This window comes from Canis lupus, chromosome 25 (assembly GCF_048164855.1).
Source record: "Canis lupus baileyi chromosome 25, mCanLup2.hap1, whole genome shotgun sequence".
Taxonomy (NCBI): Eukaryota; Metazoa; Chordata; class Mammalia; order Carnivora; family Canidae; genus Canis; species Canis lupus.
In genome coordinates, this window is record NC_132862.1 from 6334560 (window position 1) to 6348732 (window position 14173).

At 38.8% G+C, this 14173-nt stretch overlaps 1 long non-coding RNA gene across 16 annotated transcripts in view; it reads left to right on the plus strand.

Moving 5' to 3' along the window:
* The window catches only part of LOC140617175 (uncharacterized), an 82714-nt gene extending 69010 nt beyond the window's left edge, over positions 1 to 13704 (plus strand). For 13 of the 16 annotated variants that reach the window (XR_012017379.1, XR_012017378.1, XR_012017382.1 and 10 more), the window contains 2 exons: positions 12191 to 12312; positions 12408 to 13704. This is a non-coding gene — a long non-coding RNA (uncharacterized lncRNA). Of the gene's footprint in view, positions 1 to 8035; positions 8124 to 8204; positions 8315 to 12190; positions 12313 to 12407 lie in introns of all 16 variants that reach the window. The other 3 variants (XR_012017381.1, XR_012017383.1, XR_012017380.1) reach the window with 2 other exon arrangements.
* The last annotated feature ends 469 nt before the right edge of the window (positions 13705 to 14173 follow it).

Here is a 14173-nt window from a genome sequence, read left to right on the forward strand (position 1 = left end):
GACCATGTCTATGTCTTCCTCTGTGAGATTTCTCTTCATGTCTTTTGCCCATTTCATGATGGATTGTTTGTTTCTTTGCTGTTGAGTTTAATAAGTTCTTTATAGATCTTGGAAACTAGCCCTTTATCTGATACATCATTTGCAAATATCTTCTCCCATTCTGTAGGTTGTCTTTTAGTTTTGTTGACTGTATCCTTTGCTGTGCAAAAGCTTCTTATCTTGATGAAGTCCCAATAGTTCATTTTTGCTTTTGTTCCTTTTGCCTTTGTGGATGTATCTTGCAAGAAGTTACTGTGGCTGAGTTCAAAAAGGGTGTTGCCTGTGTTCTCCTCTAGTATCTTGATGGAATCTTGTCTCACATTTAGATATTTCATCCATTTTGAGCTTATCTTTGTGTATGGTGCAAGGGAGTGGTCTAGTTTCATTCTTCTGCATGTGGATGTCCAATTTTCCCAGCACCATTTATTGAAGAGACTTTCTTCCAGTGGATAGTCTTCCTCCTTTATCGAATATTAGTTGACCATAAAGTTGAGGGTCCACTTCTGGATTCTCTATTCTGTTCCATTGATCTATGTGTCTGTTTTTGTGCCAGTACCACACTGTCTTGATGACCACAGCTTTGTAGTACAACCTGAAATCTGGCATTGTGATGCCTCCAGCTATGGTTTTCTTTTTTAAAATTCCCCTAGCTATTCGGGGTCTTTTCTGATTCCACACAAATCTTAAAATAATTTGTGCTAACTCTCTGAAGAAAGTCCATGGTATTTTGATAGGGATTGCATTAAACGTGTAAATTGCCCTGGGTAACACTGACATTTTCACAATATTAATTCTGCCAATCCATGAGCATAGAATATTTTTCCATCTCTTTGTGTCTTCCTCAATTTCTTTCAGAAGTGTTCTATAGTTTTTAGGGTATAGATCCTTTACCTCTTTGGTTAGGTTTTTTCCTAGGTATCTCATGCTTTTGGATGCAATTGTAAATGGGATTGACTCCTTAATTTCTCTTTCTTCAGTCTCATTGTTAATGTATAGAAATGCCACTGACTTCTGGGCATGGATTTTGTATCCTGCCACACTGCCAAATTGCTGTATGAGTTCTAGCAAATCTTGGGGTGGAGGCTTCTGGGTTTTCTATGTAGAGTATCATGTCATCGGCGAAGAGGGAGAGTTTGACTTCTTCTTTGCCAATTTGAATGCCTTTAATGTCTTTTTGTTGTCTGATTGCTGAGGCTAGGACTTCCAGTACTATGTTGAACAGCAGTGGTGAGAGTGGACATCCCTGTCTTGTTCCTGATCTTAGGGGAAAGGCTCCCAGTGCTTTCCCATTGAGAATGATATTTGCTGTGGGCTTTTCGTAGATGGCTTTTAAGATGTTGAGGAATGTTCCCTCTATCCCTACACTCTGAAGAGTTTTGATCAGAAATGGATGCTGTATTTATTCAAATGCTTTCTCTGCATCTAATGAGAGGATCATATGGTTCTTGGTTTTTCTCTTGCTGATATGATGAATCACATTGATTGTTTTACGAGTGTTGAACCAGCCTTGTGTCCCGGGGATAAATCCTACTTGGTCATGGTGAATAATTTTCTTACTGGATTGTTGGATCCTATTGGCTAGTATCTTGTTGAGAATTTTTGCATCCATTATATCAGGGATATTGGTCTATAATTCTCCTTTTTGGTGGGGTCTTTGTCTGGTTTTGGAATGAAGGTGATGCTGGCCTCATAGAACGAATTTGGAAATACTCCATCTCTTTCTATCTTTCCAAACAGCTTTAGGAGAATAGGTATGGTTTCTTCTTTAAACGTTTGATAGAATTCCCGTGGGAAGCCATCTGGCCCTGGACTCTTGTGTCTTGGGAGGTTTTTGATGACTGCTTCAATTTCCTCCCTGGTTATTGGCCTGTTCAGGTTTTCTATTTCTTCCTGTTCCAGTTTTGGTAGTTTGTGGCTTTCCAGAAATGCGTTCATTTCTTCTAGATTGCCTAATTTATTGGCGTATAGTTGTTCATAATATGTCTTTAAAATCGTTTGTATTTCCTTGGTGTTGGCAGTGATCTCTCCTTTCTCATTCATGATTTTATTAATTTGAGTCTTCTCTCTCTTCTTTTTAATAAGGCTGGCTAATGGTTTATCTATCTTATTAATTCTTTCAAAGAACCAACTCCGGGTTTTGTTGATCTGTTCCACAGTTCTTCTGGTCTCGATTTCGTTGAGTTCTGCTCGAATCTTTATTAACTCTCTTCTTCTGCTGCGTGTAGCATCTAGTTGCTGTTTTTTCTCTAGCTCCTTTAGGTGTAAGATTAGCTTTTGTATTTGAGTTCTTTCCAGTTTTTGGATGGATGCTTGTATTGCGATGTATTTCCCCCTTAGGACTGCTTTTGCTGCATCCCAAAGATTTTGAACGGTTGTATCTTCATTCTCATTAGTTTCCATGAATCTTTTTAATTCTTCCTTAATTTCCTGGTTGACCCTTTCATCTTTTAGCAAGATGGTCCTTAACTTCCGCGTGTATGAGGTCCTTCCAAACTTCTTGTTGTGATTTAGTTCTAATTTCAAGGCATTATGGTCTGAGAATATGCAGGGGACGATCCCAATCTTTTGGTATCGGTTCAGACCCGATTTGTGACCCAGTATGTGGTCTATTCTGGAGAAAGTTCCATGTGCACTTGAGAAGAATGTGTATTCAGTTGAGTTTGGATGTAAAGTTCTGTAGATATCTGTGAAATCCATCTGGTCCAGTGTATCATTTAAAGCTCTCGTTTCTTTGGATATGTTGTATTTAGAAGACCTATCGAGTGTAGAAGGAGCTAGATTGAAGTCACCAAGTATAAGTGTATTATTATTTAAGTATGTCTTAATTTTGGTTATTAATTGATATATTTGGCAGTTCCCACATTTCGGGGCATATATTTTGAGGATTGTTAAGTCCTCTTGTTGAATAGATCCTTTAAGTATGAGATAGTGTCCGTCTTCATCTCTCACTACAGTCTTCGGGGTAAATTTTACTTTATCTGATATAAGGATGGCTACCCCCTCCTTTCTTTTGAGGACCATTCGAATGGTAAATGGTTCTCCAACCTTTTATTTTCAGGTTGTATGTGTCCTTCTGTCTAAAATGAGCCTCTTGTAGACAGCAAATAGATGGGTCCTGCTCTTTTATCCGTTCTGACACCCTGTGCCTTTTGTTGAGGTCATTAAGCCCATTCACGTTCAGAGTTACTATTGAAAGATACAAGTTTAGTGTCATCATGATATCTATTCAGTCCTTGTTTTTGTGGATTGTTCCACTGGACTTCTTCTTAAAGGGGAATTTTGAGAGTCCCCCTTAAAATTTCTTGCAGACCTGGTTTGGAGGTCACGTATTCTTTCAGTTCCTGCCTGTCTTGGAAGCTCTCTCTCCTTCCATTCTGAATGAGAGCCTTGCTGGATAAAGTATTCTTTGTTGCATGTTCTTCTCATTTAGGACCCTGAATATATCCTGCCAGCCCTTTCTGGCCTGCCAGAACTCTGTGGAGAGGTCTGCTGTTACCCTAATACTTCTCCCCATAAAAGTCAGGGATTTCTTGTCTCTTGCTGCTTTAAGGAACTTCTCTTTATCTTTGGAATTTGCAAGCTTCACTATCAAATTTCGAGGTGTTGAATGTTGTTTTTTTTTTTAATTTTAGGGGGGGGGAATCTCTCTATTTCCTGGATCTGAATGCCTGTTTCCCTTCCCAGATTAGGAAAGTTTTCAGCTGTGATTTGTTCAAATACATATTCTGGCCCTCTGTCCCTTTCGGCGCCCTCGGGAACCTCAATTAAACGTAGGTTTTTCTTCCTCAGGCTGTCATTTATTTCCCTTAATGTGTCCTCATGGTCTTTTAATTGTCTGTGTCCTTTTTCCTCAGTTTCCCTCTTTGCCATCAACTTGTCTTGTATGTCACTCACTCGTTCTTCCACCTCGTTAACCCTCGTCGTTAGGACTTCTAGTTTGGATTGCATCTCCATTAATTGATTTTTAATTTCTGCCTGATTAGCTCTAAATTCTGCAGTCATGAAGTCTCTTGAGTCCTTTATGCTTTTTTCTAGAGCCACCAGTAGCTGTATAATAGTGCTTCTCAATTGGCTTTCTGATATTGAATTGTTATTCAAATTTTGTAACTGTGGGAGAGAGGACTGTTTCTGATTCTTTCTTTTGAGGTGAGGTTTTCCTTCTAGTCATTTTGCTCAGTGCAGAGTGGCCAAAAACAAGTTGTATTCAGAAAGGGAGAAAAAGAGAGGAGAGAAAGAAGGAAAGAAAAGAGAAAAAGAAAAAAGAGAAAGAAAAAGAAAGGAAAAAAAGGGGTGGGGGAAGCAAACAGAAATGAAAAAGCAAACAAAACAAAACAAAACAAAACAAAACCAAAAACAAACAAAAAAAAAAAACCAGGGAGGAGTATCCTGATTCTGTATACTATAAGTCCCTTGACTTCCCCTGGAACTTTCCAGTGCTGCTTTGACAAGAATTTGTTTTTCCCCTGTCTGTCTAGCTGGTCTTCTGGGGGATTGGCCTGTTGTGCTGATTTTCAGGTGTTAGCACTTGGGGGAGCTGCTCAGCCCCCTGCTTGGTTTAGGGCTCAGTGAGTAATGTTTATCCTGTTTATCTGGTGAGGCTCAGTGGGGGCTGTTTACCCTGTGAGGCCCCAGGAGGAACAACCCCAGTGGAGGCGGCCAGCTCTGGAGCCCTGGATTCAGCTCCCGCAGTAACTACAGAGCTCTAGGTCTGTAGGGCCTGGATGCTCCGGAGGTGGGGCCGCTGATCTGCTCAGCTCGGGGCAGGAGTGTCCTTGCTGTCCTGTGCCCTCCTGGCCTCTGCCTATCCCGGGGGGAGGCCGGATCCTGGGCTGTGTCCCCGGCGCCCTGTGCTCCCGGGCCTGTGCTGTTGGATTCGCGCTCCTGGAGTCGCAGCCCCCTCTCTATGCGGAGCCCCCGCCTGAGCCCCTCCGAGCCCTCCCGGGTCCTGCCGTGGGCGGGTGTGGCACGCGCTCTCCACGGGGCGCAGGTGTCTGTTAGTGTCCCAGGGAGCCCGAGGGCATCCCCGCCCTCCTGGGGTCCTGCTCTAACTCCCTGCCGGCGCCTTTCCGCCCAGGAAGATTGGTGAAGCTCCTGCTTCTCCTGGACGGTGCTTTCCTGTCCTGGGGACACTTGCCCTGGCCTTAGACCGGCTGCTCGCGGGGCCCCTCCCCCTTGGATGCCTTTTGTTTCTTTTTTTTTTTTTTTCCATCTTTCTACCTTGATAGAAGTGCGAACTCTTCTCACTGTAGCGTTCCAGCTGTTCTCTCTTTAAATCTCAGGCTGAATTCATAGATTTTCAGGATGATTTGAAGGTTATCTAGGTAATTTGGTGGGGACTGTGACTTGGGGACCCTACTCTTCCACCATCTTGCCCCTCCTCTAATTATGGTTTTTAAAAAAGATTTTATTTACTTGAGAAAGAGAGAGCAAGTGAGAGAGAAAGCATAAGAAGCGAGGAGGGGCAGAGGGAGAGGTTGATGCAGACTCCCCGTTGAGCCAGGGAGCTAGACAGAGGATCACTGAGGACTCTGGGATCATGACCTGAGCCAAAGGCAGATGCTTAACCAACTGAGCCAATCAAGTGCCCCATGCAATTGCCTTTTAAATTAATTTTAAAACCAAAAGGGAAATATATTTCATATTGTCCTTTATTATTACCTATTGAAATTAAAGCCACAGGCCCAAAATGGCATCATGTAGGCCCAATCACCAAACCAAGGCTTAATACCTAATCTAATTACAGTTTCAACCTCCCTGAGAAATGTACATTTTAATGGGTCAGTAAGGAATGTTTGGATCAGTGCCAAGAGGTAATTTATCACATGGATCCTCTCCCTCAGAGGAAGATGAGGTAATCTGCATAAGACGCCCTGTTCCTCCTCCTAAGGGAAGGTGACCTTTCCTGGAACAATCCTGTTATTTTGCTTATACCTTTCTTGCCCCATCCTCCTTTCTTAAAAACCTTCCATTTTTTACAGGTCAGCTCCTTTGGAACTCCCCTTTACTTGTTTCCTGATCCATGAATCATTTAATAAAACCAATTCTATCTTCAAATATACTCAGTTGAATTTTGTTTTTTAAACACTATGTAATTACCTTTACTGGTGTTCTTTATTTCCTTATGTTGATTTGAGTTACCATATTCTATCACTTCCTTTTAGTCCAAAGAACTTTTTTTTAGTACTTCTTGAAAGGCCAGCCCGGTAGCAATAAATCTCTTAGCTGTTGTTTATCTGAAAATGTCTTTATTCTACCTTAATTCTTTACAATTTTTTTATTGTGGTAAATGCACATAACATAAAATTTGCCATCTTAACCATTTTTAAAATTAATTATTTATTGGTTTATTTGAAAGCGAGAGCAGGGGGAGGGGCAGTGGGAGAGAGAATCAAGAGAATCTTAAGCAGAGTCTGTGCTGAGCATGGAACCCAACATGGGGCTTGATCTCATGACCCTGGATCACAGCCTGAGCCAAAATGAAGAACTGGATGCTCAGCCAACTGCACCACTCAGGTACCCCTACCATCTTACCCATTTTTAAGAATACTGTTCAGTGGTATTAAGTACATTTATAATGTTGTGCAACCATCACCACTGTTTATCTCCAAAACTCTTTTGATCTTTAAAATTGAAGTTCTATACCTATTAAAACAATAACTCCCCATTCCTCCCTTCCTCCACCACTAGCAACCACTATTCTACATTCTGTCTCTATACTTTGACTACTCTAAGTACCTCATATAAGTGGAATCATAGAATGTTTTTCTTTTTGTGACTGGTTTATTTCATTTAGTTTAATATCTTCAAGGTTCATACATATCTTGTCATATTGTCAAATTTCCTTCCTTTTTAAGACCAAATATCCCATTGTACCTATATACCACATTTGCTTATTCATCCATCTCTGATGAATAATATTGCTGTAAACATGGGTGTACAAATATCCCCTTGAAACCCTGTTTTCAATTTTTTTGGCTCATATGGGTAATCCTATTTTTTAATATTTGAGGAACTACCATGCTATTTTCCACAGTGGCTGTGCCAGTTTAGATTTCCACCAATAGTGCACAAGGCAGTTACTCCATATCCTTGCCAATACTTACTACTTTCTGGGTTTTTCAAAAAAGATGAGTGAAGTAAGTCAGTCGGAGAAGGACAAACATTATATGTTTTCATTCATGTGGAGAATATAAATAATAGTGAAAGGGAATATAAGGGAAGGGAGAAGAAATGTGTGAGAAATATCAGAAAGGGAGACAGAACGTAAAGACTGCTAACTCTGGGAAACGAACTAGGGGTGGTAGAAGGGGAGGAGGGCGGGGGGTGGGAGTGAATGGGTGACGGGCACTGGGGGTTATTCTGTATGTTGGTAAATTGAACACCAATAAAAAATAAATTTAAAAAAATTTTATTTACTTATTCATGAGAGACACACAGAGAGAGACAAAGACATAGGCAGAGGGAGAAGCAGGCTCCCTGCAGGGATTCTGATGCAGGACTACATCCCAGGATTCCGGGATCACTCTGAAGGCAGATGCTTAACCACTGAGCCACCCAGGTGCCCCTATTTTCTGGTTGTCTTTTTTTTTTAATATATATATATATATATACATAGGAACCATCCTAGTGGGTGTGAGGTAGTATCTCCTTGTATTTTTGATTTGCATTATCTAATGATTAGTAAAGCTGAGCACCTTTTCTTTTTTTTTAAGATTTATTTTTATTTATTTATGATAGACAGAGAGAGAGAGACAGAGAGAGGCAGAGACACAGGCAGATGGAGAAGCAGGCTCCATGCCAGGAGCCCGACGCAGGACTCGATCCTGGGACTCCAGGATCGTGCCCTGGGCCAAAGACAGGCACGAAACCGCTGAGCCACCCAGGGATCCCCCCCTGAATACCTTTTCATGTGCTTATTGGCCATTTGTATATCTGGAGAAATACCTATTCCTTTGCTCATTTTTGAATTGAGTTGTTTGCTTTTTTTGTTCTTTAGGAGTTCTATACATTCTGGATACTAATTACTTAACGGATATATGACTTGCAAATATTTTCTTCCATTCTGTGGGTTGCCTTTTTACTCTGTAAGTAATGTCTATTGTACAAAATTTTTAAATTTTTGTGAAGTCCTATTTTTTTAAAAGATTTTATTTATTTATTCATAGAAACACAGAGAGAGAGGCAGAGACACAGGCAGAGGGAGAAGCAGGCTCCATGCAGGGAGCCCGACGTGGGACTCCATCCAGGGTCTCCAGGATCATGCCCTGGGCTGCAGGTGGCAGTAAACCGCTGCGTCACCAGGGCTGCCCGTCTTTTATTTATTTATTTTTTTAGGATTTTATTTATTTATTCATGAGAGACACAGACAGAGAGAGAGAGAGAGAGAGAGAGGCAGAGGGAGAAGCAGGCTCCATGCAGGGAACCTGACCTGGGACTGGATCCTGGGTCTCCAGGATCACGCCCTGGGCTGAAGGCATCGCTAAACCACTGAGCCCCCTGGGCTGCCCGAAGTCCTATTTTCTAGGTTTCCTTTTGTTACCTGTGCCTTTGGGGTTATATTCAATAAAACGTTTACAAGTTGAATGTTACAACGCTTTTGCCCTGTTTTCTTCTAAGAGTTTTACATTTTTATTTTATTTTATTTTTGAGTTTTACAATTTTAGATCTTATGTCTGCTCCATTCTGAGCTAATTTTTGTATACGGCATTAGGTAAGGATCCAACTTCATTTTTTGCAGGCTAACCAGTTTTCCTAATATCATTTATTGAAAAGGACTATTTCTTCTCCATTGAATGGTATTGGCATCCTTGTCAAAAACCCTTTGACTAAATACATTTATTTCTGGGCTCTCTATTCCATTGGTTTATATGTCTGTCTTTATAACAATATTGTACTGTTTTGATTACTGTAGCTTTATTGTAATTTTTGAAATCAGCAAGTGTGAATTCTCCAGATTTGTTCTTCTTCAAGATTGTATTGGCTATTTTAGATTCTTTGAGATTCCATTTGAATTTTAGGATGGGTTTTTCTACTTCTGCAAAAAATATAACTGGGATTTTGACAGAAACTGCATAAATCTATAGATCATTTAGGTAGTATTGACATCTTAACAACATCAAGTCTTCCAATACAAGAACATGATATATGTTTCCATTTATTCATGACTTCTTTAATTTCTTTAAGCAATGTTTTAGAGTTTTCAGTGTACACATCTTTTACTTCCTTGGTTAAGTTAATTCATAAGTATTTTTTGATGCTATTGTAAATGGAATTGTTTTCTTAATTTTCCTTTCCAGATTATTCATTGTTAGTATATAGAAATGCAACTGATTTTTGTGTTTTGACTTTGTATCCTGCTACTTTGCTGAATTCATTATTAGTCTAGCAGATTTTTGTGTCCTTAGGGTTTCTAAATACAGGTTCATATCATCTACCAATACAGATAATTTTACTTCTTTTTTAATTTGGATGCCTTTTATTTCTTTTCCTTGCCTAATTCTTCTGGATAACTTTTAGTACTGTTAAATAGAAGTGATGACATTGGCATCCTTTTCTTGTTTCTGATCTTAAAGGAAAAGCTTTTAGCCGTTCACCATTGAGTATGATATTTTCTAAGAACTTTGCATATATGGCTTTTATTTTTTAGGATAGTCTCCTTCTATTCCTGAAATATTTTTATCATTAAAGGGTGTTGAATTTTGTCAAATGCTTTTTCTGCATCAGTTGAAATTATCATGGGTGTTCTTTCTTTCATCTGTTAATATGGTATATTACATTGATTTTGTATATTGAACCATCCTTGTATTCTAGAAATGAATCTCAATCATGATATATAATTTTTTTAAAGTTTTATTTATTTGGCAGAGAGAGAGAGAGAGCACAAGCAGGCAGAAGGAGAGGGAGAAGCAGATTCCCTACTGAGCAGAGAGCTTAACATGGGACTCAATTCTAAGACCCTGGGATCATGACCTGAACCAAAGGCAGATGCTTAACTGACTGAGCCACACATGCACCCTGTATAATCTTTTTAATATGCTGAATTTCATTTGCTTTACCTTCATTTTGTTGCTGTTGTTTTTAATTCCAGTATAATTAATATACAGTGTTATATTAGTTTGAGGTGTTCCATAATTCTCTACATTAGTGCTCGTGAGGAGTGTACTCTTAATCCCCTTCACCTATTTCACCCATTCCTCCACTGACCTCCCCTCTATCAACCACCAGTTAAGGGTCTAGTTTTCTGTTTGTCCTTTTTTCTTTGTTTCATTCCTTAAATTCTACATATGAGTGAGATCATATGGCATTTTTCTTTCTCTGACTTTCTCTGATTGGCTTATTTCACTTAGCATTATACGCTTTAGATCCAACCATGCTATTGCAAATGTGTCTCCTGAAATAAGGGAAACTAAAGCAAAAATAAACTGTTGGGACTTCATCAAAATAAAAACCTTCTGCATAGTGAAGGAAATAATCAACAAAATGAAAGGGCAAGCTATGGAATGGGAGAAAGTAATTGCAAATGACATATCTGATAAAGGGTTAGTATCCACAATCTATAAAGAACTGATCAAAATCAGTACTCCAAAAATGAATAATACAATTGAAAAGACTAGGCACATGAATAGACATGTTTCCAAAGAAGACATATAGATGGCTAACAGACCCTTGAAAGAATGTTCAACGTCACTAATCATCAGGGAAATCCAAATCAAAACTACAATGAGATATCACCTCACACCAGGTCAGAATGGGTAAAATTGACAACTCAGGAAACAACAGGTGTTGGCAAAGATGCAGACAAAGGGGAACCCTCTTACACTGTTGGTGGGAATACAAACTGGTGCAGCTACTGTGAAAAGCAGTATGAAGTTTCCTCAAAAAGTTAAAAATAGAAGTACCAAATCATCCAGCAATTGCACTACTAAGGAATTTATCCAAAGAAGACAAAAAAACTAAGTCAAAGGGATACATGAACCCTGATGTTTATAGCAGCATTATCAACAATACCCGAAATATGGAAAGAGTTCAATTGTCCATCAAATGATGATGGTTAAAGAAGAGATGGTATATATATATATATATATGCAGTGGAATATTACCCATAAAAAAGAATGAAATCGGGGGATCCCTGGATGGCTCAGTGGTTTAGTGCCTGCTTCAGTGTGCCTGCCCAGGGCGTGGTCCTGGAGTCCCGGGATCAAGTCCCACATCAGGCTCCCTGCATGGAGCCTGCCTCTCTCTCTGCCTATGTCTCTGCCTTTCTCTCTGTGTGTCTCTCATGAATAAATACATAAAATCTTTAAAAAAAAAAAAAAAAGAATGAAATCTTGCCATTTTCAATGACATGGTGGAAGCAGAGAGTATTATGCTAAAGTGAAATAAGTTAGGCAGAGAAAGACAAATACTGTATGATTTCTCTCCTATGTGGGATTTAAACAAAACAAATGAACATGGTGGGAGAAAGAGAGGCAAACCAGGAAATAGACTCTTAACTACGAGAACAAACTGATGGTTACTGGAGGGGAGCTGGGCAGGGTGATGGGTTACATAGGTAATAGGTATTAAGGAGATCACCTATTGTGATGAGCACTAGGTGTTGAGTGTAAGTGATGATCACTAAATTCTACACCAAAAAACAATTTTACACTGCATGTTAACTAACTGGAATTTAAATAAAAATTTGGGAAGAAAAAATAATTACTGGCAAGGAAAAAATTAAAAATTAATAAATAAAAGTAAAACAAGCAGTTTCACACTCAGAATTAGTCTAGGCAAGTCACTAAACAACAAACAAATAAATACAAACAGTAGACAATATTTCAAAGCTTCTATTCAATAAATTAAATTACATACAAATAATTAAAAGGAGATATATAGAATCAAAAAGTAAGCAATTCAGGAGATGCTAGATACTACCCCAGCCATCGTCTGGTTCTGCCCACCCATTGGCTAGTTAAGCCTAATGGCATCTCTAGTTGACTAGACCTGAGAATCTTTTGTTTTGATAATACTCTCAGGTACTTAGAATGGTCTGAAAGCTATGGGGCAGGGAAGAGGGGGAGTGAATGTATGGGAATGAAAAGCATGAGATTGGGAGTTCAAATAACTACCTGGAGAGAATTTTAACTTGTCTGTTTATTTGTTTAAGTAGGCTCCATGACCATGAGATCAAGACCTGAGCTGAGATCAAGAGTCGCTTAACTGACTGAACCACCCAGGCACCCCTAGAATTGTAACTTCTTGATTGAGTTTGGCTCTCATCAGGGTACACAAGTAAGTCCAAGTTCAGAAATGCTTCTGAATATTTTGACTGGGGATTCCTGTAACCCTAATCAATATGGTTTTCTTTTTTCATAAATTATTTCCAGAAAGAAAAAGAAAAAAAAAACCTGTTTGTCTCAAGATGTGGATAGCTAGCTATGCAGAGGTTTCCTGAGATCAACCCTATTCACCCATCAAGGCAGAAAACCTGTTCACTCTTTCTATCTGCAGAAAACAGAAGCAAACTGCCATCCTGAATTCTCCTGGCTATCTGTCAGATGTTAAGTAACAAAATTCAACCAAGTAAATTTGAAGATCTAATTGGCTTTATTAAAGGATTCATGAATCAGGCAGCACCCCATTTAGCAAGTAAAGCACTGCGAGGAGTTGTACAAAATGGAAGGTTTTTATAGATAGTGGATGAGGGTAAGAAAATTATTAGCACAAGAAAAAGATTGTTCCAGAGCAGAATGTTTGCTAGGGGGAAAACAACCAGGTGTCTTATCATGCAGATGACCTCATCTTTCTTTGGGGGATAGAGAGGACCCAAATGAGAGACTCTCTGGCGCTAACAGAAGAAAAATTTTCCTAACTGACTGGTTAAAGCTACATTTCTGGGGAAGGTTGAAACTGCAACTAGGTTGGGTATTAAGCCCAGTTTGGAACTCGGTCTAAGAAATGCCATTTTGGGCCTGCAGTTTTCTTTTTTTAACACAGAGATGCTAATTTTCTTAATTCCATCCCTTTCTGCATATTTTACTTGTGTCCTCTTTGTGTCCTCTAGTCATCTAACTTGCAGTGACACTTGGCTCATAAAGCAGACCATTATCCTGACATTTCCTTCTTAGGATGCTGTTCCCTTACTCCTCTTTATCTTTGTATAGATACTGAGCAATTAAATTTAGAATGATGAACAAGTTAGAAATATGTGACTGAAGATCTGCTTAATTAGTGTTGAACATTATTCAGAACTAGATCCTCACAATTTTGCAAAGAATATTATTATCCCTGTGGTAAATTTGGGGAAACAAAAAAAGAGGGATCAAAACCTTTCCCAAATTCACACTTTAAAAACTTAGTAAAAATAGGATTGTTATGTCTTTACCCAAGCCAGTTTCCATTTCCTATGCCTTGGTCCTCTTAACTCATCTCTGGAGCATCTTTTATATTGTGTATCTGTTAGCAAATTATTGTAGCTACAGTATTTTACTTCAACTTTTATACTAGACTTAAAATTGCAATAAAGGAGAGAGACTGAACTCTACTGAAAGAAAAGGTAGGACAGTTTTAAAGCATAAATACTATATGATTTCATTTATATGTGGAATCTAAAAAACAAAACTAATGAATTAAAAAAAAAAAAACCAGACTCTTAAATAGAGACACAAATTAGTGGTTGCCAGAGGGAAATGGCTTGGGGGGATGGGCAAAATAGATTAAGAGAGTTAAAAGGTACAAAAATCCAGTTATAAAATAAACACATGAAGATGAAAAACACAGCATAAGGAATATACTAAATACTATAATACAATAGCATAAGCACATGTGAATACACTTTTGTGGTGAGCATTGAGTAATGTATAGACTTGTCAAATCACTATGTTGTACCCCTGCAACTATACTTCAATAAAAATAAATAAAAAGTGCAAGCAAGAACTGGCATGAGGTAGATTAAAAGTATTAGAGAACTGTACAGAGGAGATTGATCAAAGGGATGTATCAAGTACATTGAATTATTCCTGAGGTTGCAAATATTCTTCTCTGTGATTAGGCCATCTGTATTTGCTAATTTTTATCCATCTAAATTAGGCTCCTATTCTCCCACAGAGACTGAGAAATAGGAATACTATTTCCTTCAATGTTTGCATTTCAC